We start from the raw sequence: 26951 nt of genomic DNA, 5'->3' as shown, positions 1-26951 counted from the left end.
ATATTAAAAGCTCGAAACAAAGAAGTCTTTGCTCTGACTTAGAACAAAGGTTCCATTGTTTTGAGAAATTTAATGCGAAATCAAGACTATCTTCCTGAAACAAGTTCTTCTTATTTAATATTCAACTGTTTTGTCTGTTCATTATTTGTTCTTAAATATTCCTGAAATTACATTCCACGTCCTAAGTTTCGGTCATCTGTTGTCTTCAGTTTGTTACTTTATGTGTTACAGTTATGTCCTGTTAGCTGATTGTGTTTTATTTCACCCCCTCACCCACCGTGGTAATCGAATATAACGCCATATAGAAACAAAGACGTAGTAATTACTAACTAATCGATTATTCTGTGTTCCAAATAAAGATTCCTGTACTCGAGAATAAATTATTTTCCGAATAGAAGCCATGCAACGGTAAGCAAGCATCTATAAAAAAGATTAGTGTTGCCGCAAAATTGAAAATCTCTAGAATCTATATTGCCAGGCTCATATTATTGATGATTATGGGCATTTCTTAAGTTCAACCCGGTGGCGTAGTGAAGGGGGCCCAGAGGAACCGCCCCCCAAAGAGGTCCGACAATGTACTTTGGTACTTTGATGTTTGTAATTTTTTATATATTTTTATGTTTATATATTTTTTTGTTTGTAATTTTTCTATATGTACCTATAACAGCACTTGCCCCCTCCCCCAAACACACATCCTGGCTACGCTACTGGTTCAACCTGAGAGTCTCTCCGATCGAATCGGTTTATCGATCGTCATTTGTAGTCCATAGGATTAGCATAGAGCTAGATTGACTTCGGAATGCTCCGTTACAATAATATCCATTTTCAACTTGACCGCCCCCCCCCCCCCCCCCCGCGTTTCCTCCACACAAAGATCCTCGCAAGAAAAAGTAACCAAACGCTTGCTGTAGCTTTATATTTTTAACGCTGATTCTTCTTTTTCTCATTCCTTTTTGTTCTATCCTTCCTTAATTTTTTCATTTCTGGTTCCGAAGGGGGTGTCCGAACCCTCGGGACTCACCCCTTGGCTACGTGCCTGTGGTAATTAAAGGCAGGCCGTATTTATATATTGTGCGCCCCTGTGCTCTTTGCCCCCACCCCCTCGCACAAACTTATGTCTCAAACAAGGAAACAAGCCGTGATTATCAAATATGCATATACCAGCTCTTGTTGAGTAGCAGTTTATGTATTACAAGTTACTAAAGTTACAATGTAATTTTAAATGGCCTAATTCTCTCAATGAGATTATGGTGTTCTGTCCGAAGGTAGGGGACCATTGGTGGACGTCACTGTAAGAGACCAATAATTAATTATTGGTGATAACTGTTAAGAAAAATAATTGTTTACATTATTCACCGTCAGTAATGGTTTAAAAGCATCTACATTAATAAGACAATAAGCTGTTTCTCTGTAGCACTTTTCAACTCGAGAACCATAATAGATAGAAACATGAAATTTTAATATGTTTTAAATCTCTCAGAGAAATTATCCAAATGACCTGTTCCAGGTATCTAGGTCACACCTAAGCTGAGATATGGGGGTGAAAAAAATCCCATACAAATAACATGGGGGCATTTTAAAAATAATCGAAAACGAACAATATTAGAGTTGATTCCATAGTTTTTGGTGTCGCCGAGATGAATAGTGACAGTTTTAGTCCAATTTAACTTTAAAGTCATTCTCCTTCCCAGGGAGGGGGAGAAATTTTAAAAGTAGTCTAAAACAACAGATATTAGTGTTGAATTCAAAGTCTTCGAGGTCGCCGAGTTTAACGGTATCAGTTTTCATGATGTTCATCCTCACCCCTTGGGGTAGGGGGGGAGAGGATGACATTTTAAAAGTAGTCAGATGAGCTATCTAATTAGTAACTACTGTAATTAGAGTGAATAAAACACATTAACATATTTTCTCGAACTTGTACGGGACTCTGCGGGCTGTTTGTTTTAAAAATAATAAGCCTATTACTTTATTGTGAATCTTAAAAAATCTAAAATTTTGCCGCCCCTGAAATTCTGCCGTCCTGTGCTCGAGCACAGAATAGCACTTACCTAAATACGAGCCTGATTAAAGTCTTTTGCAGTTAGTGTTGTAAATAGAAAAAAAACGGTTCGTATTTTTTCAGAAATGTACGTTTTTTTTAGAAAAAAAACATTGGCTCTCGTTTTTTTTTCTAAATTTCGTTTTTTTTCAAACAGTCATTTGTAATGCATCTTACGTCTATTTAAGTATGAAATATTTTTATGTAGGTGTAGTCACCGTAAAATGCAATATAAATTAAACGCTAGATACTGATACGCTACAAATATTTTACAATTTACATGAATACCATACCTATTAACAATTCGGGTTTCAGCAGTTTTCATCAATATCAACTAAGAAATTAAAGTAGAAATGAAATTTTGTTTTTTCGTGAATGCAGGCCTTTAATAAGTACGAAAATAATGTCACGAGCAGTATAAAATTCCAATAACTTGTCTAAAGGTAAAAACTAATACTAATTTGCCTAATAGTATTTTTCTAAATGTCATATATAAATAATTTGTCGACTAGATATATATGATATACAGAGCCGGCTCTACCATATATGCAGTGGCGTATTTACGATTTTGTTTCGGGAGGGGCTTTGCTAACTTTCGGGCGTATTTGCCTGAAAATGTGAAAATTCTGCAAGATATTTCATATACTTTACTATAGTAAGTAAGACTTCTGGGGGGGGCTTAAGCCCGGAAGCTCCCCTAAATACGCCACTGTATATATGCAACACGTGCATTTGCGTGGAACGGCAAGATTGGATGGTCCAGCAAAATCTGTCATAAGTATATTATTTAAATTAAATATTTCTTGTTTAAAACAGACTTCATGATGATGGTAGTTACATTTACTAAGCTGACCTTCTATTTGAATACAACATTCATAAATTATGTTTAGGTCGCATTAGTTTAAGGCCACATGGACAATCCTAAAGCAAATGGTCGAATAAATCCGAGCACAAATTGCTTGATTGTTGTCAAATGCAAGAATTCAATTCTCGAATAGTAGTGAATATCTGTTCCATTTATTAAGTTATCACAGTTTTGATATGGAAGTAGTCTTGTTTTTGTCAGAAGCAAGTTCCTTATCATTGAAGATAGAAACATTTTTTTTTAAATGTTAGAACATGTAGAAGAAAAATCAAGAAATAAAGATAAAAGAGCTAGTTGCACTGGAATTGCAAACTGATACATTGAGATTGAAGCTCGATAGTGAATTCTATAAAAAGGATTACCATCTTTCCTCTGCAGGTGTATTTGCTTTATCTTTCACTATCATAATAGATTAACATTTAAAGAAAAAAACAGACACAACGGAATTGCATTTTTAGTAAGTATTTAAGCCGTTCTGAGTGCTACTGCACTTACTCTCACCTTTGTTGTTCATGCTGGAGTAGCATACTTAAAATCATGACTTCTAAGATTTGTTCTTTCTGGAGAAAGGGGGAGGCGGCAAATTATGCCATTGCACGAGGCGACAAATTGACTAGGAGAATGTAGGATGACTCAATTTGAAGTAATGCAGGGTGTTTCAAAATTAATATTAGGGTTTTGAAACTTTGTAGTATCTATTACAGTTAACTTACAATTATAAATATTATATCAAATGAAAGAGCAACTCAAACAGTTTTGTACGCACGCATGTACATGCATTGTTTCTTCTGTCTGCCGTTAGAAAGAGCACGTAGCAAAGATGGAGACTAGAGAGCAGAAAGCTTTTTGAGTTTTAATAAAGACTGAACCTGTACAGTGCAACCGTCTGTGTGAAGAATATTAAGGAGACGCTTGCAACTACGTCTTTATTGTTTGCAGTTGCTACAGGTCTAAAGCCTACAGACTACGGTTTACGTACCAATTTCGCAAGTGAAATATTCCTGCATAACAATGAAGATTTTCTGGATCGTGTCATCTTCAGTGATAATTGACATTTCACCTAAGAGCTAATGTGAACACTCATAATGTTTGCATCTAACCGTCAGCAAATCCTCAGGAGATGGTACAATTGAAACGAAACTCCCCTAAATTGAATGTGTTTTGTGCCATGTGGCGGAAAGTTTATGGGCCTTTCTCGCCTATCGACTAGATGTGTCCCGTGCGACGAATGAATCTCACATTGAACACTTGTAACAAAAACTGTTTGAGGTGCTCTTTTACTTGATGCATTGCTTATAATTGTACGTAAAATGTAATAAATACTACGAAGACTTAAAACCCCAAAATTTATTTTGAAACACCCTACATTTCTCACCAACAGTGTTGGAACTAAGATGTAAAAAGGAGGGAAAATTTTCCTTATAAAGTTATTGTTTACAACGATATTATTATTAGTCGAGACTATAACTACAACAACAACACGAGTTAGTAGTCAAAAAAATGTAATCAAATGTATACTCGGTGGCCCAGGTGGCCAAAGTGGCACATACAGATATGTCACTTGTTTAATCCGCTCCTAATTAAAATATCCGGTTATTATTTTTGCAAAATGTGGTTGGACTATAGTTTAACATATTAATTTCTTTTTCTTCTCGTGTCGAATTTCCTTCTCAAATTTCATCCCAGTCAAAAATTCGAGAATTTTCTAATTTCGAATTTCCTTTATTTTTTTCCCTGTAGCTTCCTTCGTTGTAGAAAGACATCCTTAAGACTTGCCAGGTAGATACCTCGGATGGATACCTAACTGTTAACATCAATTGGACGGGCCTGCGCGCAGTGTTGCCAATTAGGGAAATTAAAATTCTCCTATATTTGGGCAAAAAATTATGAATTTTTGTTTATAAATCCGTATTAGGAATTTTTGTTTCTATTATTTCCTTCTTGTCCGAGTGCAAGTCAACTTACGCCAATCGAACATTTGTCCTTACTTAACAAACGAAAGTATAGATCGTTACAATGGGGTAATTATGGGGCGCACGTAAAATTCGTATTTAGGTTCTAGCCCTTGATTTTTCTAATTTTCCCTTACTTTTCTGTTTACCGTAATATATTTTTGGTAATTAGAAGCTTTGTTCCTTAAATATCGCCATAATACTTGTAGGATATATTAGTGGAGTACCAATGTTTAATTTAAGATAGTTTGCGTCTGTTTGGTAGCAGTGTTGCCAGCTACAGAATATTTTAATTTCAGATTTTACGGGGAAATTTTGGAAAAATTATATGTTTTGTTTCTATTATTTCCCTCCAGTTGGCTATATCGGAACAAATGTACCAGTATCTAAAAGTCTCGTCTTTACTCTACACAACTCACTATAGAAAGTTTCAATAGGATAATTAGGGGAAGTACAGTTGAGGTTTACAGTGGACCTTGTTCTCTAATTGGAAAGATAACTGTGATTTTTTTAAAGGTAGAATGAGATATTTTTATTGACATGCTTACTTTATTAGATATCGTCACAATATTTGTAGGATACATTAGAGGGATACCAAAGCTTATTTTAAGATAGTTTGTGTGTGTCTGATAGTAGTGTTGCTAGCTACAAAAAATTTTAATTCCAGATTTTAGGGGCAAATTTTGGAAAAAATTCTCTTTTTTATTTCTATTATTTCCTTCTTGTTGGCTACATTCGAACAAATATACCAGTGTCTAACAGCCTCATCCTTAGCCTACACAGCGCACCATAAAAAGTTTTACTAGAATAATTAGGGAAAGTACAGTTGAGATTTATAATAAACCCTGTTCCGGAAATGGTAAGAAAATGGTGAATTTCTGAGGTAGAATGAGATTTTTTTAAAATTTCATGCTTACTTTGTTATATATCGCCATGATACTTGTAGGATATATTCTTGAAGCACTACGGTTTATTTTCAGATAGTTTTCGTCTATCTGATGGCAGCGTTTCCAGTCAAAACAATTAATTCCCGCTATTAGGTGAAAAATTCGGAAAATTTCCCTTTTCCCCTCTATTATTACCCTCTTACTGGCTACATTGAAACAAACGTACCACTACCTGAAAGCTTCCTCTTTGCCCTACAGAACGCACCATAAAAAGTTTCAATAGGATAATTAGAGAAGCTGTACCCCGGCATATTTGATTTTTGCTTCTGAGGCGTAAAAAGTGTCAAAATTTCATGTGTATGACAGAATTTTTTCTTTCCCTCTTTGAATGGAAGCCAGCGACTTCAGGATTTCACTGTACCTTGTCAACACACCAAAGATTTGTTTAGGTGACTTGAACCCATATAGCAGCAGTGGTGCTAGAATTTTTTTTTTTTAATTTCGGTTAGGGAATTTTTTGTAAATTTTCACCCCTACATTTCCCTCAATAATTTCCCACCCGTTGGGAACACTGCAATGCAACTTACACCAAAAAATAGCCACATCCATTTTCTTAAAAACAAGGCCTTAGCCATATCACTCGAATGAATAGTTTTTGAGCAATAAGTCACTAATTGGAAATGTAGGAAAACGCCAAAAATGACCTGGGGTCGAAAGAAATAATCACACAATTTTGCTCATATAGGTACAAAGAAACAAACGATTTGTAAATTACGAGGGCTTCGACTCAAGTTTTGTTGATTATTTTAATAATCTGCAACATAAATCAATAAATAATAGTTGCCAGAAAAAAAACAGACTTTTGAAAAAAAACATGAAAAAGAACGATGTTTTTTATTGAAAAAAAACTTCACAGAAAAAAAACCGTTTTTTTTACAACACTATTTGCAGTACAGGTTCGCGAGTTCGACACTCAGACGTGTTCATGCGGTAGACAAAAGGAAAATAGTTCTTCGTTTCTATAAGTTGTATCAATCACTAATTTCCTTTTTTTAATCATTAGACTCGCGAACCTACAAACTTACGAACAAACAAAAATCACTTAGTTTAACAACCCTTTGTGGGCCTGAGCAGCTCCGACGTCATTTGTCAGTGGCCAGCTGAAGTACGTTAGTGGCTAGTGACTAGCACGTGGTCAGAGCGCTACGTTTCCCTGTCTCTAATAGGCCTATCAGGAGCTTTCTAGATCTAGTGGCCGTCACGTCTTTTATTCACATGACTCAGCCAGCAATTTGCCTCACAACGCTAGGTGGATGTCGAAAATGGGGAAGCATCGGCCTGGAGTCGAACCCGGGAGCACGATGACGTCAGTCCAGTGCTTTAAACACTAAACTACAGTGCCCCCATAATCTAAGAAACCGATGAAAATAATAATGATAGAAAACTAAATTCTTAATTTATCTACATACTAGCAAATGTCCTAACGTGTTGTTGTGGGCAATATTTTGCATTCTTTCTTTTGCACGTTTCATGTAGAATTCATCTTAGCTCAAAGTCTGTCATGAAATTCAAACGCGGGCAACTTAGTGAATAATCACCACACTTTTTTCTTCCATTCTAGGTTAAACATTAGTAGCTCACTCCATTTTCTTCTATTCTAGGTTAAACATTAGAAACAGCACTTCTTTTTCTTCCATTCTAGGTTGAACATTAGAGGCATCACCCTTTTTTCTTCTATTCTAGGTTAAACATTAGAAACACCACTTCTGCTTCTTCAATTCTACGTTGAACATTAGAAGTGCCATACCTTTTCTTCCATTCTAGATTAAACATTAGAAACAACACTTCTTTTTCTTCAATTCTAGGTTGAACATTAGAGGCACCACACTTTTTTCTTCCATTCTAGGTTAAACATTAGTAGCTCACTCCTTTTTCTTCCATTCTAGATTAAACATTAGAAACCAGCCCATTTTCTTCTATTCTAGGTTAAACATTAGAAACAGCACTTCTTTTTCTTCCATTCTAGGTTGAACATTAGAGGCATCACCCTTTTTTCTTCCATTCTAGATTAAACATTAGAAACTCACTTCCTTTTCTTCCATTCTATTTTAAACATGAGAAACACCACCTCTTTGTAGTGTGCTAATGATGCTTGTATAGGTTAAAAGTAGGCTAATGACGCTTAAATAAAGTGTGAAATCAATGACAATTGCCAAATTTTGTTGTTGGAAAGTGCATGTTAGTGTAAAAGTGATTGTATGTAGGAACTTCTGAATATATATATAGATATATATATATATATATATATATATATACAGGGTGGGCCATTTTAATTAATCCACGGAAATATCTGAAAAATGATAAAACATAGAAGAAATGTTTCAAGTACACGTTATATATTGCTAAGGGGGAAAACCAATTCCGCCAAAAGTACCCCTCCCCGCCCACCCTAAATGGGGGTAACGGGGGGTAACTTTGAAATGTCAAATGGGAACATGGGTCGAGTAATACCTCGTTCGAAAGGTCTTGGAAAACTAAGTAACGCTGTACCAAAAGATGTTCCATATTGTGCACCGGTTTCAAAATGGCCGCCATAATATGGTTCGGAAACTCCAGTACCCGTAGTGTGAAAACCATGGAAGGTAAATGAATGGAACAAAATTGAAATACGTAAATTTTAATACGTGAGGGCATATCGAACGGTGTGGTCCCTGTGATCCTAGTGGCCTCCCTAAAGGGGTCTTGGGGGCTAACTTCAAAATTTCAAATAGTAACATGAGTCGAGTGGTACGTCGTTCGATAAATCTTGCAAAATCTAACATATTGCAGGAGAAAACGATTGATGTGAAATGGCAGTGTTCTCAAAAGGCCGCCGAAACATAGTATCCGTGTCAGAGAAAAGGTTTAGTACCCGTAGTATGAAAGCGATTGGAGGTAAATCAACAAAAGAAAAACTGGAGTAGCTAACTGACGTAAGGCACATCGAGAGGTGTTGTCGGGGTGACTCCAAGGGCCAACTGAAAGGTATCCGGGGCCAACTTGAAAATTTCAAATAGCAGCTTGAAGCGAGTAACATCACGTTACATAGACAAATTAATATCAAACAGCTTCTGTAAGAAAATTTTCGACATGAGACACCGTTTTCATAATGATCGCAAAGACATGGTGACTGTGTCTAAGAAAACGTCTAGTGCCCATAGTATGAATACGGTTAGACATAAATGAAAATAACGAAAATTAAATAGGAAAACCACGGAGGCGTTCCAAGGCTCGAGAATAATACAACAGAGATAAAAATATTAGAGTAAAATTGCCATAATGTATAGAGAGAAATCCAAGTCCTGCAAAATAATCTCTCCCTGCGCTGTGTATGTGAGTGGGGTGGAAAGTAAAATGAAAGTTCAAACGAGAACTCTACTTTAATTCGTAAATTAAGGCTAACCTTACAAATAGGTATGGTGTGGTTGAAACATTTGTTTGTAAGGATGACGCTGTAGTGACTAAAAAAAGAGAAACTTTTATGCAATGCGTGCTGGTTATTCAGAAAGCATTTCGGGGATATACGTACACACCGTTTCGTCCCTCAAGCTCACAATATATCATGAATGCTAATAGTTAATCAAAATGTAACTGTGGCCATCCGCGTTAACTTAGTGCACCAATTCTCTATGCATGAAGTCTGCCTTCCAAACAGCATTGGGTAGGTCAAGCGTACGCCCGAACCGTTGTCCGATCGGACATTGAAATTTTGAAGTTAGCCCACAAGACCCCTTCAGGGAGACCACTAGGATCACAGGGATTACATCATTCGATATGCCCTATGATATTTACGTATTTCAATTTTGTTCCATTCATTTACCTTCCATGGTTTTCATACTACGGGTACTGGAGTTTCCGAACCATATCATGGCGGCCATTTTGAAACCGGTGCACAATATGAAACATCTTTTGGTACATCGTTACTTAGTTTTCCAAGACCTTTCGAACGAGGTATTACTCGACCCATGTTCCCATTTGACATTTCAAAGTTACCCCCCGTTACCCCCATTTACGGGGGGCGGAGAGGGGTACTTTTGGCCGAATTGGTTTTCCCCCTTAGCAATATATAACGTTTACTTCAAAAATTTCTTATATGTTTTATCATTTTTCGGATATTTCCGTGGATTAATTAAAATGGCCCACCCTGTATATATATATATATATATATATATATATATATATATATATATATATATATATATATATATATATATATATATATATATATATATATACAGGATGGTAAGAAACTGTTTGAACAAACTTCGGGAGTTGATGCTGACACCGAAACAAGCAAAAAAATTCTCTGGAACTTTAGTTTAGCCAGTGAGGGATAGTTTCGATAATATAAGGTGCCGAAGGCTTGGGAAATGAACTTCAGAGGGTTGTAATCCTAAAACAACAATACGTAGAGAGTGCGGTTTAGAACATGACACTCGAAGTCATACCTGCACAATTGACAAATGTATGTTTCAAACCCCCGCAAGATGTGTGTGAGGGATTTCTCAAAGGAACGTAGGGATCCCCTATAACCTGGCAGGTAATATCTACGTACTTTTGGAGAATTCCTCACATACATCTTGCGGAAGTTTGAAGCATACGTTTTTTAATCGAGCAGGTATGACTTCCAGTATCATGTTCTAAACCGCATACTCTACGTTGCGTTGTTATTGAATTACAGCCCTCTGAAGTTCACTTTCCCACGCTTTCGGTACCTTATATCGCCAAACCTATCGTTCACTGACCAAAGTTGCAGAGGACTTTTTTTTGCTTGTTTCGGTGTCAGGAGTCAGCTCCCGAAGTTTGTTGAAATATATATATATATATATATATATATATATATATATATATATATATATATATAACCTCGGGTAATTTCTTAAAAGTCCTTTGAATTGAATTTTATTCCTTTTCAGTATTTAAAAAGAAATCAATCTTGAAAAATGTTTCTTTCTTCACAAACGACGCCTATTCTACTTATTTAAACTTTTGTCGTCATGGCTTTTGTGTTTGATTTGGTAAGGTGAGCCTGTCAGGGAAAGTAACACACTTCAACGATCACCAGATCACCTTGCTTAAAACAATTGAAACTCATTTCTACTTCTTTTTATTTTTTTTTTAAATGCAAACAATCTTTTGTGTTCGTTTTCATTTTGTTTCAACAACTTCGCCATTTTGTTTTCGCTTAAATGCACAATGACTAAAAAAAAAAGTTACTAATTGTTCCAGAAGCAAACAAATAAAACAGACACATTTCTGTCTGTCATTGCTTGGGTAACAAGTAAGAGAATAGGGTTGGATCTATTATGTAATTTCTTAAAGGAAAAGTAAATAGAAACGCAATGGTGCATAATTAGATGGATTATACTAGATGGATGAATCATTTTGTATTTACGAGTTACCATGCACATTCCTTCTATTCAGCCGAGCATCAAGCAGAGATCAAATATTTTATTTAACATCAAGCCGTAAAGATAATGTTGGGATAATTCGTGTTTATTAAGATATTTTTTTAGGATAAGGGTAGAAGGGGCACCATTCTTCAGTGACAGAGCACGCACTTCTGGTGTGAAGTGTTGCTAGTTTGATTTCACAAGTCAGTCGATCTGACTTTGTGGTGTACAACGCAGTGGGTTTTTCGGAGTTCTTGTTTATTCCTACTCACTCATTCGCTTCTTTATCTTGGACAGAGCCGATTGAATACTCTCCCATTCCCTTCTTTATCTTGAACAGAGCTGATTGAATACTCTCTCATTCCCTTCTTTATCTTGAACAGAGCCGATTGAATACTCTCTCATTCCCTTCTTTATCTTGGACAGAGCCGATTGAATACTCTCTCGTTCCCTTCTTTATCTTGAACAGAGCCGATTGAATACTCTCTCATTCCCTTCTTTATCTTGGACAGAGGCGATTGACTACTCTCTCATCCCTTCTTTATCTTGGACAGAACTGATTGAATACTCTCTCATTCCCTTCTTTATCTTGGATAGAGGCGATTGAATACTCTCTCATTCCCTTCTTTATCTTGAACAGAGCAGATTGAATACTCTCTCATTCCCTTCTTTATCTTGAACAGAGCCGATTGATTACTCTCTCATTCCCTTCTTTATCTTGGACAGAGCCGATTGGATGGATTGCTTCCAACTGGGGCCCATACCTAAGGAGGGACACGTGATAAAATGAATATCTCGGCTTGTCAGGTACAAATAACAACACATCACAAGATGACTGGAAACCTGGAGTCAACCAACATTGTTCCTCATTGGTGCCTCCACAGCTCCTAAGGTCGTCCCTGATCATGAAGAAACGTTTCTCAAACCATGGTCCCTTATGTATGTCCTTGTGGTCTTCTTCGACTGAACATTAGATCAAAACAAGCAGAAAAAATCCACTGAATTGCGTATCACAAAATATAGTTGAGGTATTCTATAGATCAGTGCTGTCCAAATGGCGGCCCGCCAAACCATTTTCTGCGGCCCACAGAGTTCTCGCGATTTACGATTATTATTACCGATACTATTTTCATATATTCATTCTTTTAATGTTTCAACTTTTCTTTCGAATTAAAGCATTCATTTAGTGCTTCTGTACAACAGAAAGGCGCGGGCATCCATGGCAACACGTTTCTATGTAATATTTCAAATACATTTTATTCTTTTCTTTCGTAGTATAATAATAATAATAATAATAATAATAATAATAATAATAATAATAATAATAATAATAATAATAATAATAATAATAATTGTTATTATTATTATTATTATTATTATTATTATTATTATTATTATTATTATTATTATTATTATTATTATTATTATTGTTGTTGTTGTTGTTGTTGTTGTTGTTGTTATTATTATTATTATTATTATTATTATTATTATTATTATTATTATTGTTATTATTATTATTATTATTATTATTATTATTATTATTATTATTATTATTATTATTATTATTATTATTATTATTATTATTATTATTATTATTAAACTTATACATGAACCAACAAGTAAGTGTTAGGATAGGGGAAGAACTGATGGAAGAGAGTGCAATTGGAAGGGGAGTTCGACAAGGATGCTGCCTCTCGCCAACACTATTTAATGTCTATCTAGAAGAGATAGTGAAAAAGAGTTTACATGATGATGATGGCATTTCGGTAAAAGGTAGAATGATTAGATGCATAAGATTTGCAGACGACATGGCGCTTGTTGCAGAATCTGAAAATAAAATCAATAAAATGTTAGAAAAAATGAGAAAGAGCTTTGAAGAATATGGGATGTAAATAAATGTTAGAAAGACAAAAGCCATGGTGATTGGAACGAAGGGGTCGGTGTCTAATATAAAAGTAGGAGGGGAGAAAATAGAACAAGTGAATAGTTTTCGATATCTGGGTAGTTTCTTAGTAATAACATGAAGTGCGAACGTGAAATAAAAGCAAGGATAGGAATGGAGAAAGAAGCCTTTAGGAGGAAGAAAAGTCTGTTTTGTGGGACCTTGAATACAGAGTTGAGAAAAAGACTCATAAAATGCTTCGTGTGGAGTGTTGTACTGTAGGGGGCAGAAAGGTGGACATTACGTATAGGTGATGAAAATCGACTGGAAGCCTTCGAAATGTGGGTGTGGAGAAGAATGGAAAGAATTAGTTGGGTCGAGCGGAAAACGAATGAGAGAGTGTTAGAAATGGTGGGTGAGAAAAGAACACTTTTAGATATTATTAGGAAAAGGAAGAGAAATTGGTTGGGACATTGCCTAAGAAGAGATTGTATCATGAGGGACGCCCTATAGGGTATGGTGACGGGAAAGAGAGGGAGGGGGAGAAGGAGACTACAATTAATGGATGATATAAAAACAGAAAGATCATACGCGAAGATGAAGAAGTTAGCGGAGGACCGTGGAGCATGGAAGCTTCTCAGCTGCGGCAAGTGGCCTGCCAATAAAGGCAGAATACCTATGATGATATTATTATTATTATTATTATTATTATTATTATTATTATTATTATTATTATTAGCTGCGGCCCTCGCCTTACTAGTAAAGATGGTTATGACCCTCAGGCTCATTACAATTGGACACTACTGCTATAGATGATACACTATAGTAAAGTGAAATTCAGTAGTGCTATTCTAACTTTTTAAATGGGGCCGCGGTGGCTCAGTGGTAGAGCGTTCACCTCTGGTGCTAGGGGTCTCGGGTTCAAACCCTGCTCCCGCCAAGTGAACTTTGTGGTGGACAAACACCGTGTGCGTGGTTTTCTCGGGATTCTCCCGTTTCCTCCCACTTTCTTCATTCCACCATTTCATTCATTACTCATCATCACCGTCTCCTTTAGCCTAACCGGCATAACCGTGGGATGTAAAACTCAAAAATTCCATTTCATTTCATTTTTTCTAACTTTTTAAAACCAGTTCTCTCTCGGTTTCTCTCTCTACAGGGTGTTTCAAAACAACACCTACAACGTTTGGGAGGTGATTGATAACAAGATAAGACAAAAAGTATAGACCAACCTGGGTGCACAAATGCTTCCTTTCGGAGTTTTAGGCTGCCGAAAACATGAAAAAATGAACTTTAAAGGTCCACAGCTCCAAAACTATGAGACCTACCGTAGCGGGGTCAAGATTTCACGTAGGAACTAATAGGTGCCCTACGCAAAAATTCCATGTTTAAGAATCCTAAATTACTCACACAACAATTTTTGTAGAGGGAGTTTGCCTTCTGACATAATTTGAAGCAACCACCAAGTATCTCTATAAAAATTGTTGCGGAAGTAACGCAGGATACTGAAACATGGATATTTGGATAGGGCACATATTAGTTCCTCAGTGAAGTCTTGACCCGACTACGATAGGTCCCATAGTTTTGGAGCTATGGACCTTTAAAGTTCTTTTTCTTGTGTGTGTTTTCGGCAGCCTATAACTCCGAAAGAAAACATTTGTGAACCCAGGTTGGTCTATACTTTTAATCTTATCTTGGTCTCATTAATCACCTCTCAAATGTTGTCGGTGTTGTTTTGAAACACCCTGTATATATACAAGGTGACCCATTTTAATCTTTCCACGGATATATTTTAAAAACGATTGAACATAAATGAATCAAACAAAAACTAAAATAGGAAATACTATGGGGCAACGCGATGCCACCCAGGGAAGCCCTTCATTGGGGCCCGGAACCCAACTATAAAAAGTTTAAATAAAAACATGGGGCGAGTGATACCTCGTTTGATAGATCTTTAAAAACTAACAAGCATTGTGACAAAAGATTTTTCATATCGGTCGTTGTATTTAAAATGGTCGCTAAGATATGGTGCCTGTACCAGATAAAACGTCCAATACCGTAATATGAAAACAGTTGAACATAAATGAACCGAACAAAAACTCAAATAGACAATAGCATGGGGCAAATCGAATGTGATGTCGCCGTGCCATCCAGGGCCCAACTTCAAAATTGTATATATGGAAACATGTGGTGAGTGATACATCATTCGACATATCTTTAAAAACTGAAGAGCGATATTGCAAAAGATTGTTCATATTGGCCACCGTGTTCAAAACGACCACCAAGACAATCACATAGTTTTTAAAGATATGCCGAACGAGGTATCACTCACCCCATGTTTCCACATACAATTTTGAAGTTGGGTCCTGGGCTCCTATGAAGGGTAGCCCTGGGAGCCCCCGTGACAATACCAATCAATGTGCCCCACGACATTTTCTATTTGAGTTTTTGTTCGGTTCATTTATGTTCAACCGTTTTCTTATTAGAGTAGTGGACGTTTTATCTGATAGAGGCACCATGTCTTGGCGGCCATCTTGAATACGGTGACCGATATGAAAAATATTTTGTCACAATGCTTTTTAGTTTTTTAAAGATCTATCAAACGAGGTATCACTCGCCCCATGTTTCCATTTGAAATTTGAAATTTGGGTCACGGGCCCTATGAAGGGCGACTTTGGGAGGCACCGTAACAGGACCATTCGGTGTGTCTCGGTTAATTTATGTTCAACCGTTTTCGATATTTCCGTGGAAAGATTAAAATGGGCCACCCGATATACATATATATATATATATATATATATATATATATATATATATATATATATATATATAGTGGCGGATCCAAGGGGGCTATAGGGGCTATAGCCCCCTTGACGCTCAGGTATACACCGGATAAAATGGGTTTCAATCCTACTTTACACTGGATAAAACGGCAAAATATGGTTCAGCCCCTCCCTTGATCATATCCTGGATCCGCCCCTGTATAGAGAGAGAGAGAGAGAGAGAGAGAAAGAGAGAGACAGACAGACAAACAGAGTAGATGGATAGATATAACTCTCTTAGGAAACAAACCATACAAGATAGACAAAAGCAATAGTTTTACTCGATACCACAAATGACAATTAAGAGACCTACACAGCATCATAATGCAAGGTGATGTGACGAAATTAGGTTTCACTGCGAATATCTTGGAAACACATTATCCAAGATAGATGGTCGTCAAAAAGTATTGGGATCAACAATTGAAGCCGCGCATTCCATAATAGCACAAGTCCACTTTATGGCACTATATGAGTTACATACGTTGTAACTGTCTAACTGAGCTCTTTCGTTTGACATTCAAAACAAGACAGGTTCCCGTATCTTCCGCATGTTACTGACATGTTGAGTTTCATTAGCACACACGTTCATGGACCTGTATTGTTCTGGAAAACAAACATCCAAGTCTACCAAGACCAGGGATATTGAAAATTACCTGTCCTCAACTTTTCCTGCAGAACAACTTTACTTTCAGAGACTTCTGGATCAGTATGGTAAAAATCAGACTTCCAGCTGAGGAATCAGGAAGTGAAGTGTGGGATTCTGATTAAGTGAAGGAAAGATATGAGTAAACTAAATGTGTTGTTTCTTGTATAACATTAATTAGAAAAATTGAGGTTGTGTTTATGCACAGTGACTGTTTGTTGTTTCATTTCCGGACATTATTGTTTAAACATCAGCATGGGCGTCTCTGGCGGGGGGACGAGGGGGACGCGTCCCCCCCAATATTTTGAAGTACAAAATATTCAATATTTTATTCTAATTTAATTTATATACTGACGACAGAATAACATATAAATAATAATATTTATATTTATTTGGAATATGCCTAGGTAATATTCAGGCTGTGAAACCATTATAACAGAGTTCTTGCTATACCTCATGGGATCCGTGAAGGTAAGCAGAAAGGGAAAAAATGGAATCGTGGATACACAGGTTGGGCTAGGTTACCATTTAAGCCACTTTCTTTGATGTCCCCCCCAAATTTTACGTGCCAGAGACGCCAGTGAACATCAGTAAATTCCTTTTCCAAATCAGAGTTATAATATCTAAAACCAATCTAACAGACGAATGAGTTCCATAATAACACAAGTCCAATATTTGCATTATTTTATTATAGACAAAATACTTGTAATACTCATTTTAACACTTAGTGACATTTGTTATTCAGGAAAGTGTAAGTATGAAAAAATCTGATTTCGAAGTTCACGTTTCCACAAAAAATATTAAGTTTTTATTTATTTATTTATTTATTTATTTTATTGATTTTATCATATATCTTCAGCTGGAATTGTGTGGTTATGAAAGTCACAACTTCAATTGTGGATAATGGTATGTATGCCTTTCAAATATAAATAAAGAACCCTCACTACTACACTCACGTGAACTCTGTTTCTCATTCTTGAAATGTGAGCATGTGAGATTACGAAATAAACGCTTATACCTTGTTGTGAGAGATCATATGTTCAACCCTGTACAGTGGCGTATTTAGGGGGGTGGCTTCCGGTCTTAAGCCCCCTCCCCCGAAATCTTACTTAATATAGTAAAGTAAATGAAATATCTTGCAGAATTTTCACATTCCCAGGCAAAGCCCCCCCCCGAAAGTTAGCAAAGCCCCTCCCGAAACAAAATCGTAAATACGCCACTGACCCTGTAGCTGTAAGAATTTCTAAAAACAAAGATGGTTAAACTAAAATTTACTGTTCTTGGATATAAATGGGTAAATTTACTTTTACGTCTGGGTATAACAAACGGTTCTGCGAACTTGAAATATTTTAACAACCGGTTCTCACGAACCGGCTGAATAGCACCACTGGTAAAATTATGAACAAATTCTAATAAATTATGTAATGTATTATTATAAAATACTCACCGTAGCATTCAACTATTACAAACAAACAAACAAAAAAAAACTAGTATTTTACCCTATTAATACCAATATAATTTTAAGGGAATCTTAATTAACCCTTTCGAGACAAGTTCATTTTTGGTAGACAGGTTTTGGTAGACTTCCAGTTAATGAATTATACTGTTCATTCGTAGACTTACAGTTACTGGTACGTTTGTTCCAATGTAGCCAACAAAGGGGAAATTATAGAGGGAAAAGTGTGATATTTTCTGAATTTTTCACCTAAAATCGGGAATTAAAAATTTTCTGTGACTGGAAAGACTGCTACCAGACAGACGCAAACTATCTTAAAATAAACTTTGGTATCCCTCTAATATATGCTACAAATATCCTGACGATATCTAATTAAGTAACCATGTATCTAAAAAATATCTCATTCTTCTTTAAAAAATTACAATTATCTTTTCAGTTAGAGAACAAGGTCTACTGTAAACCCCAACTCTACTTCCTCTAATTACCCAAGTGAAACTTTCCATAGTGCGTTTTGTAGGCCAAAGATGAGGCTTTCAGATACTGGTACATTTATTCCAATGTAGCCAACAATAGGGAAATGTAGCTCACAAGAGGAGAAAAGGAATTTTTCCGAATTTCCCCCCCCTAAAATAGGGAATTAAATTTTCCGTTGGTGGAAACACTGCTACCAGACAGACGCAGACTATGTTAAAATAAAGTTTATTACACCACTAATATAACTGCAAGTATCATGTCGATATCTAAGAAACTAAGCTTGTAGTTTTTAAAAAATAGATTATGGTAAGCAGAAAAGCAAAAAAAAAAAAAAAAAAAAAATTCAAAGTTTAGAACCTAAATTTGATTTTTCGTGCGTCACCTAATTACCCAATTGTAACAATCTGTATTTGGTTATCTTCAGTTAGAACTGACGTTTGCCTGACGTAAATTGATTTGCGTTCGTACGTATAGGTACGAATTTATGAACATAAATTTCGAAAATTTCTAATTTTTCTACCCAAAAATAGGGAAATTTTAATTTTCGTAGTTGGCAACACTGATCGCGGGATGGTCTATTGTGCTGCCAAAATGTCTTGAGCCGTGGAAAAATGCGAACTAACGCTCACACCCTCACCCACCCACGCGTTGAGCCAATAATGGTTCAGTTGTTGCTAAGCGAGAGAAAGCGAGTGGAATTCCTTCAGCCGATAGCAGCGCTTGCAACGAAAGACTAGGGATCAAGTCAATGTGGCATATTTATAATTAGTCTCAATAATTAGTATCCATACGAGGAATGTACCTGACAAGTCCTAAGTAGATCTCTTGAAAAACAAAGGAAGCTATAGGAAAAAAGTGGAAATTCAAAAATTCTCGAATTTTTTATTTTGGGTTCAAATTTGAGGGAAATTCGACACTCAGGATAAACTATGGTTTAACTATATTTGACATAGGAAAAATCATCCCAATATTTTAATTTATAACGACACACAGTAGATGATCAATTAAGTGGCAACCCCGTACGGGCCGTTTTCAAGGTCGGTCTTGTAAGGGTTAAGTAATTCTATTTTTAAAATACGATTCAAAGGCGGGTCAAATGCCACATATGGAGTATTGAACTATATGGTTTGAATACTTGATATCACAGAAGTTATAGAGAACATATACTGTTAGAGAGCTACAAAATAAGATGTTGCAGGAAGAAGGAGAAGTTAAAATAGATAGGGATTATAACAGCAAAGATGTTTTAAAGCAAGTGAAAGAGAAGTGAAACACTCAGCAAACATCCTTCATAGGAAGGTCAATTGGATTGGACACATCTTGCAAGGAACTGTCTTCTTCATAGAAGGAAAGATGGAAGAGAAGCGAGGAATAGGAAGAAGAAGAACACAGCTAATCGATGATTTGAAAAACAGAAGAAAATATTGTAGAAAATATTTCTTTTTCTTAATCTCATATAAAAGTTATCGATATATTTTCCGCGCCACGAGAATTTCGCGAAAGATGCCAAATTTGTTATCGGAATATATATTGTGTAACGACTTACGTATCTTTAAACGATGATCAATGTTCTCGTTGTGTTCGGACAATAACTTTATCAATTTATAATGTTTATACAATGAATCATGTTTCGCTTGAATAGTGCTTGAGACTTAAGATTTCCGTGAACTAGCGTTGCCTACACGGAAACGAGACGATAATTGAAATGTTTCTAACCTCGTTTCGATTTTTTAAAATGCCCTTCCCTTGTTTCGTGGCCACCACTTCTGATCCTTTTTACGCCATTAGTTTACAGAGAATGAGTGGATCCCTGATCCGCATTGGAACTAGGGATGGGCACGAGTCGAGCTAAACTCGACTCGACTCGAAACTCGAAGCGAATTCGAGTCGAGTCAAAGGTAATTTTCTCGAGTCGAATTCCGAGCCGAGTCACTGTTTTGAGGTCGAATTTTGAGTCGAGTCGAGTTTGAAAAATGGCTCGCTCGTTTAGCTCGTTTTAACTCGTTTTGAAATCATTGCCTGATTAGACTGGAAAGCGAAGGCTATGAGAAATGTAAGTAGTAATGTGGAATATTTTTAGTGTTGCTCACGAGTGAGTCACTGCTCTAATCTCTCCTCGTCTCGATTAACAAGACGACAATGGATTTTTATAACGAGACAGCCTCAAATGTCGTGAGCACTAACATAAGTATGTACTGCAGTTGTCACCACCAAGACTGAGGCCTGCACGGTGAAAGTTCTGAGCCGAAGCAGAAGCCCAACCCAACCCGCAGAAGCAGAGGGATATTAACCGGCTTAGCTCGGTTCAACTAAGCGAACACCTCGAGCCGGCTTGGTTGAGATGAGGCATCGACTCGGCTCAGGTGAGCCATCGTCTCGAGCCGGCTCGGTTGGGGTGAGCCATCGACTCGGTTTTGGTGAGCCTTCAGCTCGGTTTGTTTCGGCTCGTGTCGGTTGGGTGGGTGAGCTGTTGGCTCGGCTCGATAGGGAATGAGCTGTGAGCCGAGCCGCTAGAGTCGTTGAGAACCCTAAACCCGGACCAAGCAATTTTGAACATGTGTGGCCGGTGCCCTCTAACTTTTAACGATTTTTGGTTCGAGGCCGGATACTTGCTCCTCCGGAACTCAAACCCAGAACCTCGTGAACGATGTCCTTGCCTCCTAGACTTCACGACTATCGAGGTCAGCAGTCAACTAGTTCTTAGTATTCAGATACAAACCACCTATCTTTCATGTTTATATGTTGTTATAATAATAATAATAATAATAATAATAATAATAATAATAATAATAATAATAATAATAATAATAATAATAATAATAATAATGCTATAGTAGTAGTAGTATCATTGATAATAATTATATTGTCTATGTAGGATCTTGAAGAAAGTACTTGAAACTACACACAGCATTTAGCTCGTTTTGGCTCGACTCGACTCGAAACTCAAGCAAAATTCGAGTCTAGTTGGATGAAATTTTTCGAGCCGAGTTCTCGAGTCGTGCTCAAAGATGTCTGTTTCGAGTCGAGTCGAGTTTCAATGAAAACTCGCTCGAACTCGCTCGTGCCCATCCCTAATTGGAACGAGAAACCCTGTCTCTATAGGACTTCGAACCCAAATCATCTCATTGATAGATAAGCTCTTACCTACTACACCACCGACCAAGGTTGTTTTGTTAGGTTAATAACTCTTGTAGAAATAGGCCAAAATGTCAGAATATTGACCAAACAGACAGCAAAGCAAGTGGGGTTATAGAAAATATTTTATTATTATTATTTTGACTTTAAGGGTTCAAGGTTGTAATAGAAAGCTCTGTTAGTGGTTGTTTGTTTCTCAACTTTCAATTCATTTTTTTCTTCTAAATAAAACCACATCCAAAAGCTATATTTATAAAGTTTTATTTGTTGTTTGTTGATATTGAACGTTGTAGTCTAAGAGCTAGTTTGGTGACCGACTTGGATCCCAGCTGCTGTATGGCACGGTTGATAGTTGCCAGTCAAGATTGCGTATCAGGAATTTCTATCAACGCTGTTGCAATTGACTTAACATATGTTTCCTAGCATATTCCACGTGCAACTTCAGCTCAAGAATTGAGTAATTGAAGCTGATCTGATATACTAAAAAAAAAAAAAAAAAAAAAAAAAAAAAAAAAAAAAAAAAAAAAAACGTAAGCATATTAGATCATTCAATCACGTTATTTACAAAGTAGGGTGGAGTAGTAACTTGTCTCCCAACTTAGAAGGTCCTCGGATCAAATCTGGTTTTCCTTATAAGCGGTTAGTTCTAGTAGATAATTTTCCAACAATCTGACGTGGCTGACATTAATACAAGTATACAGCATTGGTTTCACCTACTATGATGGCATTTGTCAGCAATAGACTTGGATAAATACACACAAAAATAACATCATTTACCACTCAAAAAAGTCTGTAGACAGTGGCGTCAATTTCTATATAATTTTGGGAAGGGGAGGGTCCATTCAGGTTAATCAGATATCATTTAACAAGACACCAGTGAGGATTTTAATACAACTACATGGGTACCAGGGACGCATCCAGAAATTTTTGTTGGGAGAGACCAATACTACAAGTCACTACGTCTATTAAGTATTGAAAGGTTTTATTCTCTGCCCGATAAGTGATTGTAAAATACTCCCACCTATATTTTCAAAAAAAAAAAAAAAAAAAAAAAAAAAATGATACAACCAAATTGTTTTTGTAAGAGAAAGAGTACAGATGAAGTGTAAAATCAAATGTGCATGCTACATCAATTATTTCTCTGTTAAACAAGTAAGGTTTATTAAGAAACTGTACAAATGTGTGTTGAGTTGGATTTTTTTTTTGGGGGGGGGGAGGGTCCGGACCTAGTGGAGCCACGTGGGTCTGCCTTTGGTCCAAGCAAACTTCAAGGAGGCGATATCCTTGGCTCTACCAGATTCGACTCCCGTAGGTACCTACAAATTGAGCTCTAGAAAAGTTCAATGAAAAAAATGAAAAAAAAAATACAGGAAATTATAATTTTTACTCAAAAACTATGTATGGTACGCGGAAAATACACCTTTACTTTTGTTTATAGACAAACACTGTTTAATTATTAAAAATTGAATTCTAGTTGAAAGTTCGACAATTACGCATCTAGGCTAAAGAGGAAGGTGATGATTATAAATAGTGAAATGGTGGAATGATGAAAATTGGAGGAAAGAGGAGAAAGAGAAAAACCTGCGCACACTGTCTTCGTCCACCATAACAAAGTCCATTTGGCACGACCCTTGGGCCGAACCAAGGACCCACGCACCAGAGCTAAGAACTCTAGCACCGATCTCCCGATTCCCCTACAATTACGAAAACTGTGCTAGTCGTTTAACTGGTGAATAAGAGAATTTGATTCAAACATCTTACAATTAGCATTAGCACATCCCCCACCAGTAGGATTGCCAACGAGAGAAGAATTGGACTCTTTCGTCTTGAGAAGGTATCGTGAAATGTGATGTTTTGCCTCCAAGAAACACGGTGGCTCAGCGGTAGTTTGCTCACTTCTGGAGCGAGGGGGTACCTGGTTCGATCCCGGGCCATATGCCTTTGTGTTGGACAACATGATGCCCGTGGGCTTGTTCGCGGTTCACCCATTTCTTCCCACACTCGCATTAAAAAAAAAAACAATTCTTTCATAATCTTTCACTCTCGTAAATCATTAGTTCCTTTTAGACTATAGGGCATAAACGAGGATGTCAAACTAAAAAGAAGATACTGTCTCTTCTCGCCAAGTATATTTGTTTTTATTGAAGGATCTCTGCTTATTCTCGCAAAGTGTATTTGTTCCTGTTGGAAGATCTATGTCTCTTCTCACTTTCTGAACAACAGTACCCACCATTCTTGACACATAGTTTGATATTTTAAAAATATTTGTTAGAGCATTTACTTGGGGGTGAGGGACTGCTAAATGTAAAAGTGCTACATAAAATTGTTATATCTACTAGACGTACAATATGTAAAGGGAAAAATAATAAGAAATTCAAGGGTGGGTTTGAACTGCTTACTTCGAGGAATAATTACCTTATTACAGATGCTACTGGTATTACTTGTAGGAACAGATGCAAATATAGGGGGAAAATGTTGGCAAATTTCAGCTTCTGCAAATCCTGTGTATAGGGGAAAGTCGTCTGGTATCGGACAGCGGGTGGTATCGGACAAAAGCAGTTTTCGTTATTTCCTGCTTAAGGCGGCACATATCAAGCATTCAGTGAGTTGATCAAAATGAACTAGCCAAGCCCACGGCATAGTGGATTTGTTCGATGAACGGTGTATCTCGTGCTTCAAAGTTTTTGTATTTTTGCGAGTAATGAGGTGCACGGAGATAGATTTGTGTGCCTGCAACTTGTCACAAAATAAATGTATTGATATATTATTGCAATCATAGCATTTATTAGGGTGTGTATATATTATAATTTAAGCGTATAGTTGCCTTCGTGTTGTTACAAGCCGGTAGATAGCCATTCATAAGTTGCAAGTCTTTCGGGTGGTATCGGACAAAACACTGGTAAGTAAACTTGACGTTTTTTAATGGTTTCTGGCTTTTTCAGAAAACCATGGGGAAAATACGTGGCAATTGCGATGAAGAAAGTATAAAGTTGGTCATGGACAAAGTTATTTCCAAAAACGCACGTGCGGCCAGTGCTAGATATGGTGTTACTTAGAGTACATTAGGAGATCCTGTCGAAAACTGTCGGAAGGAAAAGAGGTAACAGCTAAGCCTCGCTGCTCGTATAACAAAGGCACATTTAGTAGAACGTGACCAAGAAGGAATACTATACAATCATGTAAAGGCTTTGTATAGTTAACTAGTCTAATGCTACTAAGAATACCAGAATTTTTTAAAACTAGTTTACAAACTTGCTGAAAAACATTATAATCTGCGGGGAGTCTTTTGATGATTGGATACAGCTCAATATGTGTAAAGACTTGGTCCAGTGTGACTTGAACAATGTGAAAATTTTGAAGGCAGACTGATTTATCATTGTGATTTGTGTCAGAATAGAAAAATAACATCTATTGATGAGACTAAGAATTTTAAGATCTATTTTTTTACTCTTATTTTAGGCTGTATTTCAAAGTGTAATAAAACTCTATTTTGAGTGTAAGAACACTTGTAAGTAAACAGCTAATATTTGCAATTAGTTCTGTTATTAAATTACCTCAAAAGACCAATTCTCTATAGTTTTATGTTTGTCCGATACCACCCTCCACTTTTTAAGAATGCTAATTTGTATTACCTTTAATTTTTTACAAAAATATATATTATTAGTTTTTACCTGTCAAATCACCTTTAGCACTTTGTGTGTAAGATACCAAGGTATCAGTTTGTGCATTAAGTAATTTGATATAGCTATTTTTCAGAATGACAAACTGAAAAAAGCTACGGTGTCCGATACCAGACGACCTTCCCCTACGGAAAGGAAGTCAGCATTTGCAAAATTAAAATCATATTATTTTCTCACCCATATTCCATCTCCGATCTGTACTGAAAGTCAGAGGCGACTTTTGGAGCGGACAAAATACTTTTTATTATTCAAGGACCTGCACATAAATTTAAATGTTACCCCAATGGACATCTTAAGAAAAAACTTCATCATAACTAGATAATGTACGGGGTAACAATTCTATGATTATTTCCCAGACGAGCGAGGGGGCTATGGCAGTCGTGGATCTAATCTTCTAATGCCCAGCAGGACGAACAATGGGCATAGCTCTCTTTGTTTTACATTTTTAATTGCAAATGAACTGCAGGTTATAGTACGAGCGTGTTTTCTGTACATATTTATTGCCATCACTGTGTTTAAATTTGTCACAGGAAAAGCTTACTTCAACACACGTGTCATGTTCGGGTTTATGGTGTTAGAATAAAATCGAGGAGGCGATCAGAACCGAGTATCCCGGTTTTGATAATTTTCTATTGGACTGAAGGATATTTTCAAGATATTAATATCAATTACTTAGTGTCAATACCTGTACAATAAGTTCTAATACAATTCCCTAATACTTTTCTATCCCGAAAAATGTTAATTAAAAAAAAAAAGTTAAAACAATCATTATAAGTATAACAAGTTGTATGTCTTGTAGTCTTCATAAATGCCTTTAATTTAAAAAAAAAAACGAATTTGTACTTTGTGATTCCGTTGAAGTATGGAGAAGAGTATATAATATTGTAATCAGATAACAGTAATGCATGTATATTAAACATTACTCTAATACAGCTAAAAACATAAAATTTTGTCATAATTACTCTCTTATGTCACGGAACAAATGAATAAATTAGGATTTTTGGAAATAAGTAGGCTTATCCTAAAGATAAAGTAAAGAGAATTCAAACTTTTTGCCATATTCTTTATGTGCACCCTTCGCCGTAGGGTAGGCTGTGTTAGTAGGATAAGGTAAGATAGTAGAGTAAACTAGAGTAGGCTATTTTAGGTTAGGAGAGCAGATTAAGCTTAGAAGAGCAGGTTGGGTTAGGCGAGTAGAGTAAAGTAGACTAGGTTCCGTTAGGTTAGTGCTTGTATGTTACATTTACAGGTAGAAGTACCTTAATGTCGGTTTCGCTGTGTACGAGTTCCTATAGTTCTTGTATTTGTTTCACAGTAGTAACACTATGCTTGTGAACATAAAATACAACTATTGTACGGTACACTGTGTAGAAATACTCCACTAGCGGAAAATAATACTATCTAATACATTCATATACACTTATTTATTTTAATCGTCACATATTAGTACTCTTGTAAACATCAAATACAATTTTAATATATAAATCACAGGTTTGTAGCGTACATAAATAATTTTATTAAATATCATTCTATCTTTGGGAATTAAGAGATTTTACTTGTAAATTTTCTAAGAAATGGCGCGAATATTCTTAATCTGCACGGCTAAGGATAGTATATGTCACGAATTCTCGAAGTTAGTCCAAGCTTATCCTTGTTGTCAAATTGATAAAATACCAAAGCAAAAA

This window comes from Thermobia domestica, chromosome 10, assembly GCF_964235325.1.
Source record: "Thermobia domestica chromosome 10, izTheDome1.hap1.1, whole genome shotgun sequence".
In the NCBI taxonomy this organism is placed as follows: domain Eukaryota; kingdom Metazoa; phylum Arthropoda; class Insecta; order Zygentoma; family Lepismatidae; genus Thermobia; species Thermobia domestica.
Note: the sequence above shows the minus strand (reverse complement) of the source record.